At 46.3% G+C, this 25,428-nt stretch overlaps 1 pseudogene; it reads left to right on the top strand.

Moving 5' to 3' along the window:
* Window positions 1-25,428, top strand: part of LOC615290 (guanylate cyclase 2G-like) — a 58,553-nt pseudogene that overhangs the window by 7,693 nt on the left and 25,432 nt on the right.

Genomic DNA, 25,428 nt, shown 5'->3' with positions numbered 1-25,428 from the left:
AACCCTCTCGATTAAACCCTATCCCCTCCTGCCCATGGCTGACAACACTGTTCCCCACCTGAAGGATGATGCAACCTGCTAGAGAAAACAAGACCTAAAGAGGAAAAGTGCAGTTGTGATCCCCGGGTATACTGGCAGAGGCCAGGACACGTGGAGGGCCCTCCCTTCTGGGTCGGAATGATGCAGAACCTTTGCTAGGTTCTATGTCACCATGTTCCAGCGTGCTATGTCACACTGTTAAGAGGACGGAAAAAAGTGCTTCTAACTGAGCCCAGACTGTGATGGAGGAAGCCCCCAGCCCTTCTCAATGCTGCCTTTGCTTCCTCCATCTAAGGTGAGCGTTATGCTGCCTACCCTCATGATGCAGTCCTTCTGTATGCTGAGATCCTGATGGAAGTGGTAACAGCCGGGAGCGTTTTCCTGGATGGGAGGCAGCTAGTGATCTGGGAGTCTGAAAGGCTCCAACTGGACCACGTTGCAGGGTAAGTGACTTGACTGTGGTGGGTTTTCCCGACTCGGTCCAGCTTCTCTGTCCGTGGGGCTTGGAGTTTGTTGGGCTTGTGATTACAGAATTCTTTCTCATGGAGATTCCAGCCTTCCGGGAGAGGTGGTTGAGGTTCAGTCTCCAGTGGCCACAGTCTGCTATTCTTGCTCTGTCCAGGGGCTGCTCCAGGGGGTTCCTCTAGGATAGCTTTCCCCGCTGAAAAGTCCCTCCCACAGCTCCTTTCAAACTCAATCCATTGAGAATAAAACTCAAGGGAGGGAAGTGTGGGGGAGAATGGATACATGTATATATCTGACTGGGTCCCCTTCACTGACTGTTCAGCTGAAACTATCAGAGCACTGTTTGTTAATTGCCTGTGTGTATGCACTAAGTCGCTTCAGTCATGTCTGACTCTTTGCGACTCCATGGGCTGTAGCCTGCCAGGCTCCTCTGGCAGGAAGGAATCCTGGAATGGACGGCCATGCCCTCCTCCAGGGGATCGTCTCAATCCAGGCATCCAACCCAAGTCTCCTGTGGCTCCTGTATTGCAGGCAGATCTTTTTTTTTTTTTTTTTTTTTTAACCACTGAACCACCAGGAAAGCCCATTAATTTTCTATAGCGCAATACAAAATAAGTTTAAAAAAAAGAATAAAACTCAAGAGGGTGGGACCTACCTCTTGGGATCCCCCCTTGAGGCTCCCCAAGTTGTATCTTCTCTGCTGCTGTGCCTGCCTGCCCAGGACCTCAGCCTCTAAGGATGGAGCCGATCCCATTGTCACTTTCCTTGCAGGTGAGAGGATGGGCAAACTGTGTCGAAATCACCCTGGGAGCTGGCCAGTGGAGGTCGTCTTGCTGTACTCCAGCTTTCTATTTTGTAAGACAGAGATAATACCTGCTGCCATCTCTAATAATAATAATCAGCATCTATTGAGGGCTTACTTTATACCAAGCTGGGTGCCAAGAGCTGTGCTCTATTTCATTTAATATTCACACCAAACATGAGGTAGTGCTATTACCGCCTATAACACACTACACAGGCATGAAATCCCAGGGTAAAAATGTTACCTACTGGCCCAGAGTCACAAAGTTATGGGATGGAGGAGTTAGATTTCAAAATAAGGTCTGTTTACTTTATTTGTTTTCTCAGGGTTCATATTTTCTATCATTGTGTAATACTGAGAAGTAATTAAAATATACCATGTGAGGGACTTCTCCAGCAATTGTGTGGTTAAGACTATACGCTTCCAATGCATGGGGCTCAATCCCTAGTTAGGAAACTAAACTAAAACATATCAAGTGCTTGGTACATGGTATGCACTCACTTTAGTTCAGTTCAGTTCAGTCACTCAGTCATGTCCGACTCTTTGTGACCCCATGGACTGCAGCATGCCAGGCTTCCCTGTTCATCACCACTCCCAGAGCTTGCTTAGACTCATGGCCATACAGTCAGTGATGCCATCCAACCACTTCATCCTCTGTTATCCCCTCTCTTCCTGCCTTCAATCTTTACCAGCATCAGGGTCTTTTCCAAGGGGTCAGTTCTTTGCATCAGGTGGCCAAAGGATTGGAGCTTCAGCTTCAGCATCAGTCCTTCCAATGAATATTCAGGACTGATTTCCTTTGGATGGACTGGTTGGATCTCCTAGCAGTCCAAGGGACTCTCAAGAGTCTTCTCCAACGCCACACTTCAAAAGCATCAATTCTTCTGTGCTCAGCTTTCTTTATAGTCCAACTCTCACATCCATACATGACTACTGGAAAAACCATAGCTTTGACTAGACGGACCTTTGTTGGCAAAGTAATATCTCTGCTTTTTAATATGCTGTCTAGGTTGGTCATAGCTTTTCTTCCAAGGAGCAAACATCTTTTAATTTCATGGCTGCAGTCACCATTTGCAGTGATTTTGGAGCCCGCAAAAATGAAGTCTGTTACTGTTTCCATTGTTTCCCCATCTTATTTGCCATGAAGTGATGGGACCAGATGCCATGATCTTAGTTTGCTGAATGTTGAGTTTTAAGCCAACATTTTTTTTTTTTTTTTTTGCTTTCTGCCATAAGGATGGTGTCATCTGCATATCCAAGGTTATTGATATTTCTCCCAGCAATCTTGATTCCAGCTTGTACTTCATCCAGCCCAGTATTTTGCATGATGTACTCTGCATATAAGTTAAATAAGCAGGGTGATAATATACAGCCTTGACATACTCCTTTCCCAATTTGGAACCAATCTGTTGCTCCATGTCCAGTTCTAACTGTTGCTTCTTGACCTGCATACAGGTTCCTCAGGTGGCAGGTCAGGTGGTCTAGTATTCCCATCTCTTTCAGAATTTTCCACGGTTTATCGTGATCCACACAGTCAAAGGCTTTGGCATAGTCAATAAAGCGGGAGTAGATGTTTTTCTGGAACCCTTTTGCTTTTTTGATGATCCAACGGATGTTGGCAATTCGATCTCTGATTCCTCTGCCTTTTCTAAATCCAGCTTGAAGATCTGGAAGTTTCCGGTTCAGGTACTCTTGAAGCCTGGCTTGGAGAATGTTGAGCATTACTTTGCTATTAGGTGAGATGAGTGCAATTGTGCAGTAGTTTGAACATTCTTTGGCATTGCCTTTCTTTGGGATTGGAATGAAAATTGGCTTTTCCAGTCCTGGGGCCAATTCTGAGTTTTCCAAATTTGCTGGCATATTGGGTGCAGCACTTTCACAGCATCATCTTTGAGGATTTGAAATAGCTCAGATGGAATCCAATCACCTCCACTAGCTTTGTTTGTAGTGATGCTTCCTAAGGCCACTTGACTTCACATTCCAGGATGTCTGGCTCTAGGTGAGTGATCACACCATCATGATTATCTGGGTCACGAAGATCTTTTTTGTATAGTTCTTCTGTGTATTCTTGCTTCCTCTTCTTAATATCTTCTGCTTCTGTTAGGTCCCTACTATTTCTGTCCTTTATTATGCTTATCTTTGCATGAAGTGTTCCCTTGGTATCTCTAATTTTTTTGAAGAGATCTCTAGTCTTTCCCATTCTGTTGTTTTCCTCTATTTCTTTGCATTGATCACTGAGGAAGGCTTTCTTATCTCTCCTTGCTTTTCTTTGGAACTCTGCATTCAAATGGGTATATCTTCCCTTTTCTCCTTTGCCTTTAGCTTCTCTTCTTTTCTCAGCTATTTGTAAGGCCTCCTCAGACAACCACTTTGCCTTTTTGCATTTCTTTTTCTTGGGGATGGTCTTGATCACTGCCTCCTGTACAATGGCATGAACCTCCGTCCACAGTTCTTCAGACACTCTGAAGTATGCACTCGTTCAACAGCAAAAGAATCTGCTGCACTGCAGGAGCCTCAGGAGACTCAGGTTCGAGCACTGGGTCAGGAAGATCCCCCGGAGGAGGGCACAGCAATCCACTTCAGTATTCTTTCCTGGAGAATCCATGGACAGAGGAGCCCAGTGGGCTACAGTCCTTAGAGTCACAAAGAGTCAGACACAACTGAAGTGACTTAGCACGCACGCATCCATGTGCCCATTAAAGGCAGCATTTATCTTTCCTTTGGCTTATCGTTCCCTTAATAAATTAAGATTTATACTTCACATGACATTTCAAAAGGACAGCCAAGCCCTGATCTTTGGGATACTCATAGATTCAGTTCACAAGGATCCCATCCACATCTTTTCCAAGTGGAAATATTAACCTGCTTTCCCTCTTTTCTTCCTGACCCTGAAGCATTTACTTAAAAAGGAAGGAGGAAGTGGGAGGAGTCTGTCTTCCTAATCTCAGTTTAATTCTCTGTCAGATCCATTTATTTCCTGGTTCAACCCTGGTTATTGCCCTTGCTGCAGCCCTTCTCCTGTGCAGACCTTGGGAGGGAGCAGTGTTCAAGCCCGAGCATTGAGGACACCAGCAAGTGGGCACAGCAAAGCAGCGAGAGGTGTGGAAGACCACACACCTGGGGTCCAACAGGCCTGCGTCTTCCTGGCTCTGCAAACTCCAGGGAGTCTGTGCCTTTAACCCCTGCTTATTAGGAGTGGATGGTGGTGCCTCCTCTGCGGGGTCCACCATGACTGAAAGTGAAGTGAAAGTGTTAGTTACTCAGTCATATCTGACTCTTTGCGACCCTATGGACTGTAGCTTGCCAGGCTCCTCTGTCCATGGGATTCTCCAGGCAAGAATACTGGAGTGGGTTGCTTTACCTTCTCTAGGGTTAGTCGAGTGAAATCACGAGAACCTGCAGCGCTGGGTGCATTGCAGGAGCTGATGAATGTTAGTGTTGTGTCTTGTCTTGGGTGGGAACACATCTTCAGTAAGTCCTAGGTCAGACCCCAGGTCCTAGTTTGGAGTGTGAAACTGCTGTATTTTACTCCTACGGGATTGCTAACGTAGCCTTTGTGTGTGGGGCTTGGCATGTACTGAGCAACAACAAGGAATGCCCCTGGGCCTGGTCTGAGCAGCAAGCTTGCTGTTGTTGCTAAGTCACTTCAGTCATGTCCGACTCTGTGCGACCCCATAGACAGCAGCCCACCAGGCTCCGCCGTCCCTGGGATTCTCCAGGCAAGAACACGGGAGTGGGTTGCCATTTCCTTCTCCAATGCTTGAAAGTGAAAAGTGAAAGTGAAGTCGCTCAGTCATGTCCGACTCTTAGCGACCCCATGGACTGCAGCCTACCAGGCTCCTCCGTCCATGGGATTTTCCAGGCAAGAGTACTGGAGTGGGGTGCCATTGCCTTCTCTGGAGCACCAAGCCTGAGCACAAACCAAAACCAGAAAGGAAGGCTGAGAGTGAAGCTTGCAAACTCTTGCCCCAGGGCCTGGCAGAGTGGAGAATGTGGGGAGGGCATTCCTCTGATATGAGTCGGCAGGCTGGCATTTTGAGCTCCAAGTTCCTCTCTCTGTCCCCTTTACTGTGTGTAAATGCTTTTCTTTCCAGTAATCACCAGCCCCATGTTTGTGGACTCCCAGGGAGAAAGGCACATGGATTACTCAGTCTATGCCCTACAAAAATCCCGAGATGACTCCCTCTTTATGCCTTTTTTTCAATATGACAGCAGTCAGGAAGTCATCAGGTATGGCAGGACTTTCCCAAGTTTAGTTCATGCTACGAAAAGAGGCCTGGGAGGAGACAGAGGGTTGGGGTTCCTGTTGGGAGGTCAGTTGGGGAATCTAGCTCCTATAATTAAGTTTGTGCTCTCTGAACTCATAAGTCATGGAGAAGTTCTATGCAGTCAGCAAAAACAAGACCAGGAGCTAACTGTGGCTCAGATCATGAACTGCTTACTGCTAAATTCAGACTTAAATTGAAGAAAGTAGGGAAAACCACTAGACCTTTCAGGTATGACCTAAACCAAACCCTTTATGATTATACAGTGGAAGTGAGAAATAGATGCCAGCAAATTTGGAAAACTCAGCAGTGGCCCCAGGACTGGAAAAAGTCAATTTTCATTCCAATCCCAAAGAAAGGCAATGCCAAAGAATGTTCAAACTACTGCACAATTGTACTCATCTCACACACTAGTAAAGTAATGCTCAACATTCTCCAAGCCAGGCTTCAGCAATATGTGAACCATGAACTTCCAGATGTTCAAGCTGGATTTAGAAAAGGAACCAGAGGACTTAGAGGAACCAGAGATCAAATTGCCAATATCCGCTGGATCATCGAAAAAGCAAGAAAGTTCCAGAAAAACATCTACTCCTGCTTTATTGACTATGCTAAAGCCTTTGACTGTGTGGATCACCCCAAACTGTGGAAAATTCTGAAAGAGATAGGAATACCAGACCACCTGACCTGCCTCTTGAGAAATTTGTGTACAGGTTGGGAAGCAACAGTTAGGACTGGACATGGAACAACAGACTGATTCCAAACAGGAAAAGGAGTATGTCAAGGCTGTATATTGTCACCCTGCTTATTTAACTTATATGCACAGTACATCATGAGAAACCCTGGGCTGGAAGAAGCACAAGCTGGAATCAAGATTGCTGGGAGAAATATCAATAACCTCAGATATGCAGATGACACCACCCTTATGGCAGAAAGTGAAGAAGAACTGAAGAGCCTCTTGATGAAAGTGAAAGAAGAGAGTGAAAAAGTTGGCTTAAAACTCAACATTCAGAAAACTAAGACCATGGCACCTGGTCCCATCACTTCACAGCAAATAGATGGAGAAACAGTGGAAGCAGTGAGAGACTTTATTTTTTTGAGCTCCAAAATCATTGCAGATGGTGACTGTAGCCATGAAATTAAAAGACGCTTACTCCTTGGAAGGAAAGTTATGACCAACCTAGACAGCATATTAATAAGCAGAGACATTACTTTGGAAACAATGGTCCATCTAGTCAACGCTATGGTTTTTCCAGTGGTCATGTATGGATGTGAGAGTTGGACTATAAAGAAAGCTGAGCACTGAAGAATTGATGCTTTGGAACTGTGGTGTTGGAGAAGACTCTTGAGAGTCCCTTGGACTGCAAGGAGATCCAACCAGTCCATCCTAAAGGAGATCAGTCCTGCGTGTTCATTGGAAGGACTGATGTTGAAGCTGAAACTCCAATACGTTGGCCACCTGATGTGAAGAGCTGATTCATTTGAAAAGACCCTGATGCTGGGAAAGATTGAAGGCAGGAAGAGAAGGGGATGACAGAGGATGAGATGGTTGGATGGCATCACCAACTCAATGGACATGAGTTTGGGTAAGTTCCGGGAGTTGGTGATGGACAGGGAGGTCTGGCATGCTGCGGTTCATGGGGTTGCAAACAGTTGGACATGACTGAGTGACTGAACTCATAAAGATTGACTTTGGGCCTTCAAGGAGATCTTGCCCTTGACTGTGGGTATGGCTCAGCCACTTCAGATTCCACTTATAGCATCCCTACCTGTACCTCCACATCAGCCTAGGCCTCCTGTGATGCTGCATCTGGGCAGGTCCCACTGCCTGGTGTCTCAGGAAGAGGCCCTGGCCCTGGTTGTTGCTGGAGCACAGCAGCCCTTACAGGATTAGGTTCACAGTCAGTGAAACTGCCTCATCCAGACAAGACACGGGGATGCCAGGACGTGTCTGCCATCCTGGGCTCCCAGTACCCAGAAATCCTGGGGGAAATAGTCTCTGTTTCTGTTTTCTCAGCTACAAATCAATGAGCAACTAAATGAGAATCTAAAACTTAATTCAGTTTCTGCTTGCCCCCCACCGCCACTGCCTACAATCAAGATTTGATTTGACACTTCTCTTTCCCCTTCTCTTATGGAATGTTGTTGTTGTTGTTCAGTCACTAAGTTGTGTCCAGCTGTTTGTGACCCCGTGGACTGTAGCATGCCAGGTTTCCCTGTCCTCTACTATCTCCTGGAGTTTGCTCAAATTCATGTCCATTGAGTCAGTGATGCCATCCAACCATCTAATCCTCTGCAGCCCCCTTCTCTCTCCTGTTCTCAATCTTTCCCAGCATCAGGGTTTTTTCCAAAGAGTCTATTCTTTGTATCAGGTGGCCAAGGTTTTGGAGCTTCAGCTTCAGCATCAGTCATCTAATGAATATTCAGGGTTGATTTCCTTTAGGATTGACTGATTTGATTTCCTTGCTGTCCAAGGGACTAAAAGTCTTCTCCAGGATGACAATTCAAAAGCATTGATTCTTTGGTGTTCAGCCTTCTTTATGGTCCAACTCTTACACAATACATGACTATTGGAAAAACTACAGCTTTGAATATATGGACCTTTGTCAGCAAAGTGATGTCTCTGCTTTTAAATATGCTTACTAGGTTTTTCTTAGGTTTCTTTCCAAGGAGCAAGCATTTTATAATGGAATTTTAATGTTCCCAAATGGATTGGCCTAAGCAGGAGATGCTGGTTTGATTTCTGGGTCAGGAAGGTACCCTGGAGAAGGGATAGGCTACCCACTTCAGTATTCATGGGCTTCCCTGGTGGCTCAGATGGTAAAATGTCTGCCTGCAATGCAGGAAACCTGGGTTCAATCCCTGGGTTGGGAAGATCCCCTTGAGGAGGGCCAACCTACTCCAGTATTCTTGCCTGGGGAATCCCCAAGGACAGAGAGCCTGGTGGGCTAGAGTCCATGGGATCACAGAGAGTTGGACATGACTGAAGAAATAAAGCGACTGTGGCCAACTAGGTTCTCAGTGTTGCAGGAACAGGCATTCTCCATGCAGTGGGGATGTTATAGTCTGTGAAGTGTGAAGATGCTTTCTAACAAGATTTGTCTAAATCAAACATGGAAGAAAACCCCAGCAACATCGGAGAATTGACACATCATCTTTGAAGTCAGAAGTGACATGGTTTGAATCAAAAGATCGAGTCAGTTATTCTGCCCAGCAAAAAGATATTGCTCTCTCATGAATTATACTACCTAAAGGCTAGGTTCCAAGAGTCTAGGTGAGGTGGGGAAACTAGATGGGTCAGCAGATGTTTGAGTTAAGAGACCAAGGCCTGTTTTTGCAATGACGTGTGTGTTTCAGCTGGGCGATGGCACCCCACTCCAGTACTCTTGCCTGGCAAATCCCATGGACGGAGGAGCCTGGTAGGCTGCAGTCCATGGGGTCGCTAAGAGTCGGACATGACTTTCCCTTTCACTTTTCACTTTCATGCATTTCACTTTTTCCTTTTCACTTTTTACTTTCATGCATCGGAGAAGGAAATGCAAAGTTCTTGCATGCAGCAAGAACTCCAGTGTTCTTGCCTGGAGAATCCCAGGGACGGGGATTCCGTCTCCGGGGTCACACAGAGTCGGACACGACTGAAGTGACTTAGCAGCAGCAGCAGCTATACCTAAGGTAGAGACAAGTAGAATAAATCAAGTTGGCACTGACCTTTAATTGTCGTCTTCTTTTTTTTTTAACACCCACGGGGAATTTCTCCACTATTTCTTGGCTCCATGGCTCCCTTCTTGAGGACAGACCTGGCTGTAGATTTTCCAATGAGCTTTGTGAAACTGAGCTGGCTTTTACAGGTCAGAGTGGCCGCCTGGAGAAGGGAGCAGAAAAGGATTCATTACAACAGGGCTTCTCAGCAGTGGCAACAGCACTGATGTTTAGGATGGGATAATGTCTGTGTGCGAGGGGCTGTCCTGTGCCTTGTAGGAGGCCTACCAGCATCCCTGGCTTTCACGCACTGATGCCAGAAGTGGCCTCTGGCTGTAACAACCCAGAATGTCTCCAGACATTGCCAAATATCCCCTGGGGAGGCAGCATCACCGGCCTCCCCTACTGAGAACCTCTGCCCTGAGAAAACTGGGCCCCTGAGAGTTGAGTCTCGGGAATTCCATTTCTACAGAGATGGAGTCTGGAAAAGGGAGTGTTACCTGGTGGTTAGGAGCCCAGGCCTGCAATGAGGTGGATCATAACTGAGAACAAGTGTAAAGAGAAGACATAGTATATGTTGAATGAAAGGTGGTTATGGTATTAGAGGTTTTCTCTACAAGGGAAGTTTCTATACAAGGAAGAGGTGAGTGCAGTTACCATGGGAATCAGATGGGTGTGGGAAGACCATGCACTTGGGGCCCAGTAGGATTCCCCGAGAAGACACATCTGAGTAGACTCTGTGTGCTTTAACTTGGACCCGAGCCTAGGCTGCTGTTGAGTCTTCTGTTTGGCAGGGCCAGGCTGGGGACCCAGTGTGGTCACTTCTGCTCCTAGGCGGGCCTCAGGAATGCTATGTCTTTGCCCTTTAGGTGTGACTGCTGTGATCTTCACCCTAACCCTCCTGATTACCATCTTGGGAGATGTCATCATAGGTCTGATTTTAAGGATAAAGAGAGGAAAACTGCAGAGGCAAAATAAAGATATTTGGTGGCAAATCAATTATGATGACATCACCATTCTGCCCCAGAGCAAGGTGAGGCCACGCCTGGCCCAGACATCCACTTTCCTGCTCACTGCTGGTGCCCCATGGAAAGGTCCTGAGCTAGGAGCCTGTGAGGGTGCAGGCTGACTCACTTATAAATTGAATGCTTAATGGAGAGTCTTGGGCCCTGAGTTCTTGTTCTAGACCTACCACTTTCTTGCTGGGAATATCATTTCCGGGCCTCAGTTTCTGAATACTAAAATATGATCAGATGGTGTCTAAAGTTCCCTTCAGCTCTGTTTTGTGGTGTGTAGAAGAACCTGTATGTATGCATGCATGCTGAGTCACTTTAGTTATGTCCAACTCTGCGGCCCACAGACTGTAGCCCACCAGGCTCCCCCGTCCATGAGATTCTCCAGGCAAGAATACTGGAGTGGGTTGCCATGTCTTCCTCCAGGGGATCTTCCTGACCAGAGATTGAACCCGCGTCTCCTGCATCGGCAGGCAGGTTCTCTACCACTAGTTCCCCCGGGCAGTAGAAGAACCCATACATGCTGCTCAAATATGAAAGCTGTCTCCTGGGGAGCGTTTAGTTATTTTCAAAACCACATTAACTTCTTTAACTTACTGATCATTAAGACAATACAATTCATTTATTCAACACACACATGTGTTGCCCATCCACCTCAGGCCAGCAGAGTGGAGGGTACACGGGGAACGGATGCCTTCTGAGGGAGGCGGGTGCTCTGGGAGGTGTCTACAAAGTGAGGCAGAGGCCCCCGCAGGTCTTTGTGGGTGTGGCACCGGGGTTGAACGTTGCAGCACTGTGAAGGCTTCAGAGAAGAGGTGTCATCTGGGGAGGGTGGGTTTGCTAGTGGTGACCAGGAGAGGTAGTGCCAGGGTATACTGAGGTGTGGGCTTCTCAGGGCTTCGAGGCTTGACACACATCTAACAAGCATGGCCTTCTTTGATACGTATATAACATTTATGGAATTCCAGAAAATACAGCATTAACTGTATTTGATGCATCCTTTAAGCCTGAAGTTTTGAAGTGTCTTTTTTTCTTCCCCCCCTTTTTTTTTTGTTTTTGTTGTTGATATTAGACAGGGTAATTTTTGCCAGGGTATATTGATTATTCTGAAGTACTTTTTGCCTTCCCAGAGGGATTAGTGAGAAATGTTCTTTAGAGTAGAAAGACAGAAGCCGAGTTTCTACACTTGGATAAGAGCTCTTTGTTCCTGCGGGAAGGTGAAGGGAGGGTTTCAAGTTTACTTTCAAGTGATTCTCAAAGTGATTGAAAACCCACAATTGAAATAAATTTTATGTCAAAGATTAAACATTTTAGAATTTCAGGTAGTACTTGTTCAGGAATACATGCTTCTGATGATATTCAGAGAATCACAAGACAGGCAAATCAACTATTGAGTTAGAATCTATGCACTTCAACAAGTATATGAATCTCAAATATCTCACAGCATAAGTGTTCCAGAATGTAGTTACTTGATAGAAAAGTGCTCAAGTTAGACCAAGGAAAACAGGTTTGTTCTGAAGACATTTAGCTTAATCGTAAAAATCAAGAAAGCACAATGAGTCAAAATCAGACATTCTTCTCGTGTTATGTATATTTTATTCCTGTTATATTGGCTTTATTTTCAAAATTGTAGTTTGCAAAATTAGTTTCCTTTTATTGGTATTCTTAAATGTACTATTTATTGAATAAATGAATTATGACTTTTAATAAAAGGTGACTTGACAGGTACTAAGTCAAAGAGTGGAGAAGGTAATGGCAACCCACTCCAGTATTCTTGCCTGGAGAATTCCATGGACAGAGGAGCCTGGCAGGCTACAGTCCATTGGGTTGCAAAGAGTCAAACATGACTGAGAGACTAACACTTTCAAGTCAAAGAGGCTTGATCAGGAGATTGGGGTTCATTTGTAAATTATTTTTCAAGTGTCCCTGGGGATCCTGGGGCTCACTGGTCTGGCTTTGGGTGGATGGTAGAATGAGGTAGAGGTGTGGTGAGGAGGAATTGTGAGCCACCCTCTTCTGCAACCAAAACAGCTCTGCATTGGTCTATTGTATTCTATATTAGGGTCCTGAGTAAGACTCTTCTCGAAAAGCAGGGTTACTCTGTTTAAGATATATTCTCTAGGGACTTCCCTGGTGGTCCGGTGATTAAGGCTTTGTGTTCTCAATGTAGGGGACCTGGGCTTGATCTCTCGTCATGGAACTAGATCCTGTATGTCACAATGAAAGATCTTGCATGACGCAACTAAGACCTGGCCCAGCCAAATTAAAAAAAAAAAAATTATAAATTAAAAAAAAAAATCTTAAAATACATTCTCTAGGTGCTGGGGAGGCCCTGGGGGCGGGATGCAGAGAGGTCACATCCTCACATGCTCACTGAGGAAAATGACTTCAGCGTCAGGTCATGCATCAGCTTAAGTGGCAGGGTCAGAACTTGAATTGGGGTAGCCTGAGCCCAGAGTCTTAACCACGACACTGTGCTCATTGGCACAGACCCAGCAGTGATGTGTGGAGCAGTTCAGCACTTGCACTGCAGGTCAGAGAGGTCAGGGTTGGAGTCCTGACTCTCATTTATTAACTGCTTCTCACCTTGGCACTAATCGTCCTCATCTATAAAAGTCACAGTCTCATTAGTACTTGGTCATCCTACTGAGAGCAACTGAGCTGTGTCCTGTTTTGCAGCCACCCCAGAGGGCCATGCCTGTGTCCAGAGGGAACAACAGTACCACGTCTAGTGTGACCATTTTGGGAGATGTCAACTCCTTTACGGACAGCCAGCGGGGTCAAGAGCTCTTTTATGCCCCAGTAGGGCTTTACCAGGTACTTATGAGGACAGAGTGGTTACATGCAGATGTTCAAATTCTGGTTGTACTCCCTACAGATGTGTAACCTTGAACAAGTTCCCTAACCTCGATGATCTTGTCTGTAAAAGGACAAATCATACCTGCCTTGCAGGGCTATGCTGCCTGTTAAATGAGGTCTCCCGTGTCGAGCAGTGAGCTTGGATCCTGGACATAGCACCGTGCTACCCCACGGGCGGGTTTGGGCTGGGAGGTGCTCAGTGATTGCTTCCTAGGTGGGTTTTTTCCCAGTCTTCTTTCCCTCCCTCCACTGCCCCCACCCTTTCCTAGCTCTTCTGAGTGTAGCGTTTTCTGGTTAATCCTGGGTTAAGAACATTCTGCTCCATCTCTGGCTCTAGGGCAAACATGCGGCCATCTGGTATGTTGGTGACCAAGCAGAAGCCTGGATCAGGAAGCTGCCTGTGTTGCAGGAAATCTGGCTGGTGAGGCCCCCACCCCTGGAAGGAGACAAAGCTTTGCTGCCCTCAGCCTCTCCTCTGCCAACTCCCAATTCCCACCTCGGGTGGGAGTGGCCCTCACCCCAAAGGGCAATGGTGGGAATCTGCTTCCTTAACTTGGCCCAAGACCACCACCCCAAGAGCCCAAACTGAGGTCTAAAGACCTCAATCCCCTTACACCTGACTCAGCGCCTGAATCCTTGGAGCTCTCCTAGCCTGTTTTCTGCCTTTAATCCTGGCTTAATCCTGCCTCTTCATTCTTTGTGTCTATCTCCCTCGAACCCAGTCCTTGCAGGGAGTCAGGTTTATAGGGTTCACTTCTGGACACCCTGGTTTTATGTTGTGTTGTGTTAGTTGCTCAGTCATGTCTGACTCTGTGACCTCACGGACTGTAGCCCACCAGGCTCCTCTGTCCATGGGATTTTCCAGGCAAGAATACTGGAGTGGGTAGCCATTCCCTTCTTCAGGGGATCTGCCTGACCCAGGGATCAAACCTGGTTCTCCTGCACTGCAGGTAGATTCTTTACTGTCTGAGCCACCAGGGAAGCCCTGTGGGTTTAGTAAATCCCCATTACTGGGGAGACATCAATCATCCTTCTGGTTTATTTGCTGGAGGCAGACTGCCTGGATTTACCTCCCAGCTCTGCCACTAAGAAGTTGTATGGTCTTTAACACGTTACCTTATCTTTTGAGCATCAGTTTCCTAATCCGTAAAATTCGAGCAGTCATAGTTCTTATCTCACAGGATCTTTGTGAAAACTAGCTGACAGTGTGTAAAGCACATACCATCATCCCTAGGGCAGGAAACATACTATACTCACAAGCTATTATTCCATCATTATTTTCAGATGTGTGAATTAAGGCATGTTCCCTTCTTTGGTGTTTGCACAGAATCACCAAACATCTGCATTGTCACCTAATACTGCAAAAAAAGGAAGTCTTAAGGTAAGCAAAAGAATCAGTCTTACCTCACATTTGATTAGCAGCACCCTTATGGCAGAAAGTGAAGAACTAAAGAGCCTCTTGATGAAAGTGAAAGAGGAGAGTGAAAAAACTGGCTTAAAGCTCAACATTCAGAAAACTAAGATCATGGCATCTGGTCCTATGACTTCATTGCAAATAGATGGGAAAACAGTGGAAACAGTGGGAGACTTTATTTTGGGGGGCTCTAAAATCACTGCAGATGATGACTGCAGCCATGAAATTAAAAGACGCTTACTCCTTGGAAGGAAAGTTATGACCAACCTAGATAGCATATTAAAAAGCAGAGACATTACTTTGTCCACAAAGGTCCATCTAGTCAAGGCTATGGTTTTTCCATATGTATGGATATGAGAGTTGGACTGTAAAGAAAGCCGAGCACCGAAGAATTGATGCTTTTGAACTGTGGTGTTGGAGAAGACTCTTGAGAATCCCTTGGACTGCAAGGAAATCCAACCAGTCCATCCTAAAGCAGATCAGTCCTGGGTGTTCATTTGAAGGACTGATGTTGGAGCTGAAGCTCTAATACTTTGGCCACCTAATGCGAAGAGCTGACTCATTTGAAAAGACACTGATGCTGGGAAAGATTGAGGGCAGGAGGAGAAGGGGATGACAGAGGATGAGATGGTTGGATGGCATCACCGACTCAATGGACGTGGGTTTGGGTGGACTCCGGGAGTTGGTGATGGACAGGGAGGCCTGACATGCTGCAGTTCATGGGGTTGCAAAGAGTTGGACACAACTGAGTGACTGAACTGAACTGCACTGAATAAAGAAGCTTATCAATGCTTTTGCCCCTTCATCCAAGAGGAATTCTCCAGTCTAATTTCAAGATCTGAATTATCTTGCTGGGATGCCTGCAGAGGATTAAATTAGCACCGCAGTTGCCAAATGTCTGGTTTCTCTGTTCTGGGTGGAAATTGTCTGAGTTTGGTTTTGTCTCCTGTGGTGTCATAGCTACTTCTGGACTGTGTTCCTGGGCCCATCCTCCCAGTGGTATGTGACCATCAGCTTTATGTCAGGAACAAGGAAGTATTTGTAAAACTCAAGACTGCATAACTTTCTCAATATTGAATTGGGTTATGGTTTCTCCCAGGAAGAGTTCTGGTTACTAGATTTAGAGTTCTCTGCCACAGGTGTTATCATTTCTGCTTAACCATCCAAAGCATTAGGATCAAATCTACAGACCCTATGAAGCTCCCTGTGCTTCAGGTGAGTCACTTGTGATGTTTGGAATAATTGTGTTTTTCAGGATGTTTTGAGAAACTCAGGCCATGAAATGGATTGGATATTCAAGCTCTCATTTGCATATGACATACTCACATATCATATGTATCACATAAACCTATGTAAAGAACAAATAGTGTTCTTGAGTTGTTCTGTGTCTAGGATTAACTGTAATCTTTCTTGAAAATTCTGGTCCTCCTTAAATCTCTTCAAACAAAATAATTCCACTCCTAAAATCCACCTCTTCCATCAGATTTTCCATCCTTTTCACCCTCCCTGATCTCAAATACATGTCAACAGAGTAAAATATTTTACACTCAAGTTGGAAGGGATACCTAAATATGAATGGAGTATTTATATTTTAATGTAGATTTTTTTATCCCAAAGAAAATCTGATTACTGGATGATAAAGTGAGTTGGAGAGGGAGATCCTAATGACCCTTCCTTATCCCTAACCCTTGATTCTTTTCTCCAGAAAATGGGAATAACTGCCACAGTCACCATAGAGCTGTTGATCTAAGAGGTGGCCTTAGGATGCATATCTGAGAAAGCAACCTAGTAGGTGAATCTTTACTTTGGGCAAAGAGGGTTGTGATGGATGTAAAGAAGAGGAGGAGCAATAACAGTAATAATAGCTAAAATATATTTAGTGCTTACTTTGTTCTCACAACAAAATATAAGGAAGATCTAAAAAAAAGGTAGATTTACTATCATCCTCATTTCACAGGTGGAACATGACTTGGGGGACCCATTCTGAGGGTGCTCTCTTCACCCTGGGCTAAAATCCAGCTGGTCTTCCTAAGCTCACTGCATCCGCTTTTTCCACTAGAGGGAACCAAGCCAATGACCTGGAAATGGGTCCTGGTGCCGGAGTCACTCACCCTGACACATGGCAGGAGGACAAGGCTGTCTGTCCATGAATCAACATTCCCATCCATCCATCAGCTGATAGACTCCTATAGGCAAGACCCTGCCTGAGTGTTGTAGGGGATACATGGGTGAAATTTAAACTCTGCTCTTCTGGGTTTTTAGGCCAGTGACTCACTGAGTGGCTGTGGCACATTACTTCCCCTCTAATGTTAGGAGCGGATCATTGAGCTTAGAAAGAGCAGCTGGATGGAGCCTAGGGTGAAGAGAACATTTTCAGAATGCTGGTCCACAGTGTCATGGCCCACCTGACTCATTCTCCATCTGAAACAGGGATAATAATAGATTTGCCTCATATTCTGTTGCAAGGATAAAGTAAATTAATGAACACAAAGTGCTAGAAAGTGAGCCAGAGGAAGTATTGTTGTAGCTATGCATTCTGGGAAACAAACTCACTCAGAAGGACAATGCAGATAGTGGAGTGCAGTTTATTACACCAGTGGGCCCAAGGCAGAGTCTCCTCTTAGCCAAGGACCCCGACCAGTTTTTGTGAAAACCTTATATACCCTAAGTGTATGTGCTCAAACCCATCTCCCCAGATTCCTTGAAACTAGTCTGGACAAGGTAAAAGAGAGATACGATCAAAGTTATCCCATGATTCATGTGTCACAAGACTAGATAAACAGTGGATATTTATCAACAGGCCTGTGGTCATATCCCGATAAACATCATGGAATTTACCACTTTGTTCTGTTACAGAGATAATTAGCATATTCTTTTAGGCAACGGAGAGTCCAAGTACAAGTCCTGAGGCTCTTTTATCCGGGGGTCTGGTTTTCCATTGGTATGCCATTTCTATAGACACCTGACACAAAGTTCAGAGTCCACTGGGAGGGTGACCGTGCATGTAGCCTAATGTTCACAGCCTGGCCTAAGATGGAGTCCAGCTCTGTCTGTTTCCTCCTTCATTCCCCCCTCTTGATGCTCTTAACTCATATTATGAGCATCATTCATAGGGATATATTGCACCGTGGCTCTCTGACCGCCAATTTGGGAGAATGACATCAACTTTCGGGTTACAAAGTTCATAATACATTGTAAAATTCAGGGTCCACAAAGCAGAACTATCAAGGCAACTATAACAATGATAAATATAGTTTTCCATCAATCGCCCTTCACCCAAGAGAGGACCAAAGTTCAGAAAGGAATATTTTCATTTGATATTGCTTTTACTTGGTTTTTCATGTCATCTAAAGCAGTCAATACATTGCCAGATAAGTCAAGAATGTATACACAACATTCAACCTTAATCATAGCACAGGTCCCTCATTGAGCAGCTGTGAGTATGTCCAGAGCAATTCTATTATGAATTACTGCTTTTCTCATTTGGATTTGCTCTTCATTTAAGGCTTGGGTGGCTTTTGTTCTATCTAGGAGGGCCTGTTTTGTGAAATTAGTCAAGGCCTCTACTTTAATCATAATATCTGTTGTCCCTATAGTGAAAAGTGAAGTTGCTCAGTCGTCTCTGACTCTTTGCGACCCCGGGATTTTCCAGGCAAGAATACTAGAGTGGGTTACCATTTCCATCTCCAGGAGATCTTCCTGACCCAGGATTTGAACCCAGGTCTCCTAGATTGTAGGCAGATGCTTTACCATCTGAGCCACCAGGGAAGCCTAAGGCAGCAATATACTCATACCATTGAAACACAGATCTTGTCCACCTAGCATGTAAATAAGGTAGATGTATCGGGGCTTGTTGAAGGTTAGGCTTTTGTTACATTGGCATTTATATCAAATGTAACCCCATGACCCGAGTCTATTGACTGTAGGTCTTACACCAAGACAGCAAGGCGAGGTTATGATTGACAAGAGAGAGGAAAGTCTCTTTTTGTCATCCCAGAAAAGAGCAGAGTGGTTTAAAATCTCCTTGGCAGAGTGGTGACACCCACCAAGGAAGTCCATCCATCACTGACAGAGGCATAGCCCCACATATCCAGCAGCTGGAGGTGTTTTGGAAGTCTGCGGAGGAATGTGCCCAAGAGATGAAAACATTGTCCTGAGCTGAAATGGAAGTTAAATTCAAAATCATGTTGATGAGGCCAAGCAGCAGGAGTTGATTGTGCGGCTTCATCCTGAAGGGGCTCATCCAGGATCTTCTTTTCCTTCTTCTTAAGGATGATCTTAGTCTCTCGAGGGTCAGCGAGGTCCCTCTGTGCAGTCCATTCAGTGTTTTTTGGGTCTGCGTGGTATGTTCTCTTCACCCTCGTATGATGGATCCAAGGGACAATACCTGCAACTTTAACTGCAGTAGGGGTAGTTAGAATAACATAAGGGCCCTTTCCAGAGAAGGCAATGGCACCCCACTCCAGTACTCTTGCCTGGAAAATCCCATGGACAGAGGAGCCTGGTAGGCTGCAGTCCATGGGGTTGCTAGGAGTCGGACACGACTGAGCGACTTCATTTTCACTTTTCACTTTCGTGCATTGGAGAAGGAAATGGCAACCCACTCCAGTGTTCTTGCCTGGAGAATCCCAGGGATGGCGGAGCCTGGTGGGCTGCCGTCTCTGGGGTCGCACAGAGTCGGACACAACTGAAGCGACTTAGCAGCAGCAGCAGCAGCAAAGGGCCCTTTCACCAAGGGGCTGGCAAATCATGTTTCCAATCTTTGACCCATATTTAGTCACCAAGCATAAACTCATGAATCTGTTCCCCAAAGGGGAACAGCACCCATTCTTGTACAAACTTAGTTACCTGATTTATTACCTTACCCAGTTCCATCTGCTGTGAAGTCCTATCCCCCATTACCTGAGGCAAATTTGTTGACACCTGTTTTATTTTGGGAGGGGGGCCTCCCATACACAATTTCGTATGGAGAATAGCCTTGGGACTGCGGGGTCATCCTGAGTCTGAGCAGAGCTGTGGGAAGCAAGTCCACCCAGGAGCAGTCAGTCTCTATGACCCACTTGGAGAGTGTCTTTAAGTGTCCAGTTGGTTCATTCCACCATCTCACAACTCTGGGCCTATATGCAGTGTGCAGTTTCCATTTGATGTTTAAAGTTTTGCTTACTTGTTGTACTAAATCAGCTACGAAAGCCGGGCCATTGTCTGAACCAATGCTGGTAGGAAGTCCGAATCTGGGAACTATTTCCATAAGCAGGCACCGGGGTACTTCTGATGCTCTTTCAGTCAAGGTAGGAAAAGCTTCTACCCATCCCGAGAACGCACATACCGTGACCAGCAGGTAACGGTAGTGTTGATGAGGTTTCATTTCGGTGAAGTCCACTCCCAGGTGTTCAAAGGGCAGCGTGCCTTTCAGCTGAATACCCAGAGGTTTTTGTCCGAATACCCGAGAGACAGCATTAACCTGTGAGCAGGCAGCATGGCCTAGGTGGGTCGCTTGGTGTGTTTGGCTTACCAGATTGTGTGCCAGCTCCTTTGGTACCAATAATTTGCTACTTGGCAATTCCCACCATCCCTTTTCAGTCTTGATGGCCCCTTCCGCTTTGGCTAACCTGACAGCCGTTGTCCTTGTTTTATCAGGCTAGTGCCTTCAGTATATAGGACCCAACTAGGGTCTGGACCCTTGCGTCCTTCTTTAAAACAAACCCCAGATACCTTACCTCCTCCTTGCAGATCTGTGCCTTCTTCTTCGACACCCGGTAACCTGCTTCCATCAGCAGCTGGAGCAGAGCTTTTGTCCCTTTCTAGCATTTTTCCCTGGTCTCGGCAGCCAGCAGCAGGTCATCCCCATATTGTAGGAGCCAACATCCATACTCTTCCAGATGGAATGAGTTCAGGTCAGAAGCCAAGGCTTCCCCAAAGATGGCTGGGGAGTTCTTAAAACCTTGTGGGGGAGTCCAGATGAGCTGTTGTTTGGTGCCCCCGACTGGATCTTCCCATTCAAAGGCAAAGATGGGCTGTGATGCTGGGGCGAGGCATAAGCAGAAGAAGGCATCCTTGAGATCTAGGCGAGTATAAACTTTAGTCCTCAGTGGGAGGAGGCTAAGTAAGGTATAGGGGTTTGGAACAGTGGGGTGTAAAGTCAAGTAGCCTGACTGACTAGCCTGAGATCTTGTACAGGCCTATAGTCCTGTCCTCCTTCCTTTTTGACTGGCAGGATCGGCATATTCCAAGCCGACTGACACTCTACTAGAATGCCCACTTGTTTCAATCTATTGATGTGGGGCAGTATGCCGGCCCAGGCCTCTATTGGTAGTGGGTACTGGCGCTTTCTAACTGGGATGGTGCCTGGTTTGAATTCTATTATCTTTGGGGCTTGATGTTTAGCCAGCCTGGGGGAAGAGGGGGTTGTCTTCCGCCCAGACCTCGGGGAATAATTGAGTTAGCTTGCTCTCATGAGCTTCCAGCCCACCCAGTTCTTCCTTTGGAGGCTCATGCAACCTCCACTCATTTTGGGGTGGAATTGAGAGAGAGAGCAAATAAGTCATAGTGTCCATCTGGAAGGTGGGCCTCTCCTCAGGGGAGAAAGTCACTTGTGCTCCTAGTTTGGAGAGCAAGTCTCTTCCCAACAGGGGTACTGGGCTCTCAGAAATGTAGAGGAATTCATGAATCACTTGGCGCCCTGCCACCTGACATTTTCTGGGCTGGCAAAACGATTTAATCATCTCTTCTCCCGATACCCCAGTTATAGCAGTAGTCTTTTTGGACAGTGGTGCCACAGGTTTTGTTACTACCGACAGTTCTGCTCCTGTATCTACCATGAAGTCAATGTTTTGGTCCCCCATTTTTAAGGTTACCAGCAGCCCTATTTAATTTCCAAGCCGGCAAGCCCCGCAACTGCGGGAGCTTCCTCTTCCTTCCTTGCCGTAGGGCATTCATCCTTCCAGTGGCCAAAAGCTCAGCACCAGGCACACTGGTTTGGCTGTTTAGGGGCCCAGGGCCTCTGTTGGGATGGTTGAAGGACTGTCCTGTCCCTGGGGCAGATGTGGTTTTCCGGAGGGCCAGAGATAGACTTTCCCAGAGCAGCAGCTAGCATTGCAAATCTCTTGTCTGTTCTCTTTTGTTCCCTCCGGTTCTCGGGCAGAGCGCAGTCTCTGCTTAATTCCAACGTCTCCCTCCCCTTCATGTCAGTACTCACCAGGAGAGGTGGGTATAGCTTGGGCGGTTTGGCTGGAGCTGGATCCTGGAAGTGTTGGCCAGAGGCTTCTGTCACCGGGATCGGAGCCTGCCGAGGTGGTGGCTCTACGACCTCGGGGAGAGCTGGCGAAGGAGCAGTGGCTGCTTCAGGAACTTCACCTGGCCCTGGATTGGGCATCAAGGCGGCCTTCGGTCCTGGTGGAGCACTGAGAGGCAGGCGAGTCCTTATCCAGTATGGGGGAGGGGTAAGGTCGTCCCCGTCCAAATCCTGTAGAATTTGCTGTTTTATCATCAGTCAATTTTTGTGCCACTAATATTTTTCCCTTTCCCTTCTGGATACAGAACCTTGTCCAAGTAGGAGGGTCTTGAGCTAACCCTAGCCATGAGTCAATATATGGATATTGATCCAGGCTCGCCTGTGACTACTGTATAGACTGCTTCCACTATTTTTAAGTTCATGGTGTACTCTCATGGCCATCCTACTCCCACAGTGGGCCATTCGACCTCAAAGAGTATGTGGAGGCTGTTAGGCTTCATCTTCACCTCATAGTCTCCTCCTAATCCCTCCTTTAATTTTTAATCATGCCCTCCAATATAGTTGCCTTAGATTCACTTCCCCCCATCTTGCTTACCTTCTCGGACCTTCTTCTACTTTTCCTTTTTGTTCTGTCTACGAACTTCTCAGAACCCTATGTACTTCTGATATTTCCACTCAATGACACTTAAATTGGCATTCTGCCTCCTTCCTAACTGGGGTGAGAAGAGCCTTACCTGCCAGATCCCAGAGGGAGAAGGGGGATCAGCGTGTCTTCACCTGCTGGTCAGCACAGCCGAACCAGAACACCATGGGGTCCAAAACTGTTTCTCCCTTAAAGTCCGTTCTGTCTTGGTGGGCTTGATCAGGTGCAGATGAAAACACAGATGGGTTAAATATCCCATGTCCCAGGCCATCTCTGGAAAAGCCAATTCATATTCACTTATGTATCTCCCTCCTTCTAGCCTAACAATTCCAAGGGGGTCAAGAATTTCACAGCAGACGGGACACCTCCTGGGGGAGAGCAGAATACGAGCATACAAGGACCAGTTTCTTATCCTAAAAATCTCCTGGTGATCGCTGGTAATAATTTTCCCTGAGATGGTGTGGACACACCTAAATGACCTTCACAAATTTCCTTCCTAAGCCCAAGCACGCTCGTCAACCTGTGTACCAAGCAATCGCCGCCTGCCTATTCCAGGCTCCTTGGGTCCCCCACTCCTTCTAGTCCCTCCTAGGCGGGTGATCAGGCCCCCTCTTCCACCCTGCCGGGTGGGTTCCTCCTCACCTGAGCACTCAGTTCCCCTGCTGCCATGCGCTACCTGCTAACGTGAAAGGTCCGGGTGTTGAGAAGGAGAATCCTTCCAGAAGGGCGAGGCGCCTTCCCCACTCTAGAAGGTTCAAGCCACAAGGCCTCGGAGTAGTCCCAAATGGGACTTGTCTCCTCAAAGTGAGGAGTTTCCCAGCCCATGCACCAAATGTAGCCACGCGTTTCGGGAAACAAACTCACTCAGAAGGACAATGCAGATAGTGGAGTGCAGTTTATTACACCAGTGGGCCCAAGGCAGAGTCTCCTCTTAGCCAAGGACCCCGACCAGTTTTTGTGAAAACCTTATATACTCTAAGTGTACTTGCTGAAACCCACCTCCCCCAATTCCTTGAAACTAGTCTGGACAAGGTAAAAGAGAGATACGATCAAAGTTAACCTGTGATTCATGTGTCACAAGACTAGATAAACAGTGGATATTTATCAATAGGCCTGTGGTCATATCCCAATAAATATAATGGAATTTACCACTTTGTTCTGTTACAGAGATAATTAGCATATTCTTTTAGGCAACGGAGAGTCCAAGTACAAGTCCTGAGGCTCTTTTATCTGGGGGTCTGATTTTCCGTTGGTATGCCATTTCTATAAACACCGGGCACAAAGTTCAGAGTCCATTGGGAGGGTGACCATGTGTGTAGCCTAATGTTCACAGCGTGGCCTAAGATGGAGTCCAGCCCTGTCTGTTTCCTCCTTCAGTATCAGATATATTTTAGCTATTATTATTACTATTGTTACTCAGCCTCCATGTAAGTTTCTTGGATGAGGTTGACCTGATTGACCTCGAAGGACATTTGTTCCTCAAGAATTTGATTGCTCTTTGTGTCTAAGGAGCTAAGTCTTAATGACCCTGTTAAACTTTGACCTCCCAGGCCTTAGTGGGAAGCCAATGTATTGTTACCAAGAGAAAGGCAGTGGCAACCCACTCCAGTACTCTTGCCTGGAAATCCCATGGACGGAGGAGCCTGGTGGGCTACAGTCCATGGGGTAGCTAGGAGTCGAACACGACGGAAGTGACTTAGCAGTAGCAGCAAGGTAGACAAAGGGAACCTCCCTGTGACTGGTTTCCGTGGACAACTCTGAGTCACCACTCATACTATTTTAGTAAAACTTCATTGAGTGTCTCTTAAGGGTTTGATCTAATTTGTGCACGTTCTTAAGAAGACAAGGACTTGTTTTCATCTTTGAATGGCTTAAAATTAAGTTTGAGAAAAAGTGAAAAGGTCAGGAATTGTACACAGGAAATTATTTAGATGGTGGTGTAACGGTTTTAAAATAGGAAGCTCTGACGTGGTGTCCTCTCTTCTGGGATCTTCTCTTTTTCCCCTCCCCTACTTTCCATTACCTTCCCGCTAAGCCCAGGGAAGTAGTCTCATCTCATCTCCAGTGCTCTGCCTCCCATCCCAATCAAAGCAGTTGGCATCATTTATATTGGATGTAAAGAGAAAGCTAGTAAGTTCTCACCATGATATGAATGACTAGCCTTTTTGATGTGGGTGTTTGGTCTTCGAGAATTAACTCAAAGGATGGTCTGGAGAAATGCTGGGGTGGGTGTGAATGACACTTTGAAGGGGACAGTCTCCCCAGTGGTCATCAGCTATTTTAGGGTCACTGAGTCTGTCCTCCATTCCACGCCAGAAGAACAAAGGACAGCTCGACTCTGCTTTGGAAGGCTCGCTGTCTCCTGAAATGAAGTATGCACATTGCCCTATGTCAAGGCTCATGTAGGGCCTGTGAGGCCAATTACTCTGCAAACATTCGTTGAAAGGGGATTAAGAATAACAGAAAATTCCCTAGATCATGTTGGAGCTTTGGCATGGGTGACTTGCGAACCCAGGTGCTGGATCGAGCTCTAGGGGTCAGGTTGCACTTCTGGCCGTCACATGCCAGTCATAAGAACAATTCCTCTCCCGATGTCCATTTGACCAGAACCTCCTCTATACCCCGTAGCAGGGAGATTCTGAGATGCCACCGACTTTTCAAGATAGCAAATGTATATTAATCAAGCACCTAATTGGGTTAACCCAATTGGGAGGGTGCAGAGGAATGTGTCTTATTGTCCTGTGCTCAGAGAGTTCAGCCCAGTGGGGCCAGCTTGGGAAAGGATCTTTGGAGAGTATAATACTCATCTTGAGTTAGGGATAAGCCTTTGTTTCTCAGTGAGAGATATCTTGATTAAATGGATGAAGGACAGTTTGGCATAGAAGTTGTCTTGGGGATTTAAACCCTGGCTCTGCCATGTATGCACCAGATGACCTTAACTCGTGTCCCTGTGTATGAAATAAAGATAACAACAGTACCTGCCTCATAGTGTGGTTATGAG

Source organism: Bos taurus, chromosome 26 (assembly GCF_002263795.3).
Source record: "Bos taurus isolate L1 Dominette 01449 registration number 42190680 breed Hereford chromosome 26, ARS-UCD2.0, whole genome shotgun sequence".
Classification (NCBI taxonomy): domain Eukaryota; kingdom Metazoa; phylum Chordata; class Mammalia; order Artiodactyla; family Bovidae; genus Bos; species Bos taurus.
This window is presented reverse-complemented; position numbering and strand designations above follow the sequence as displayed.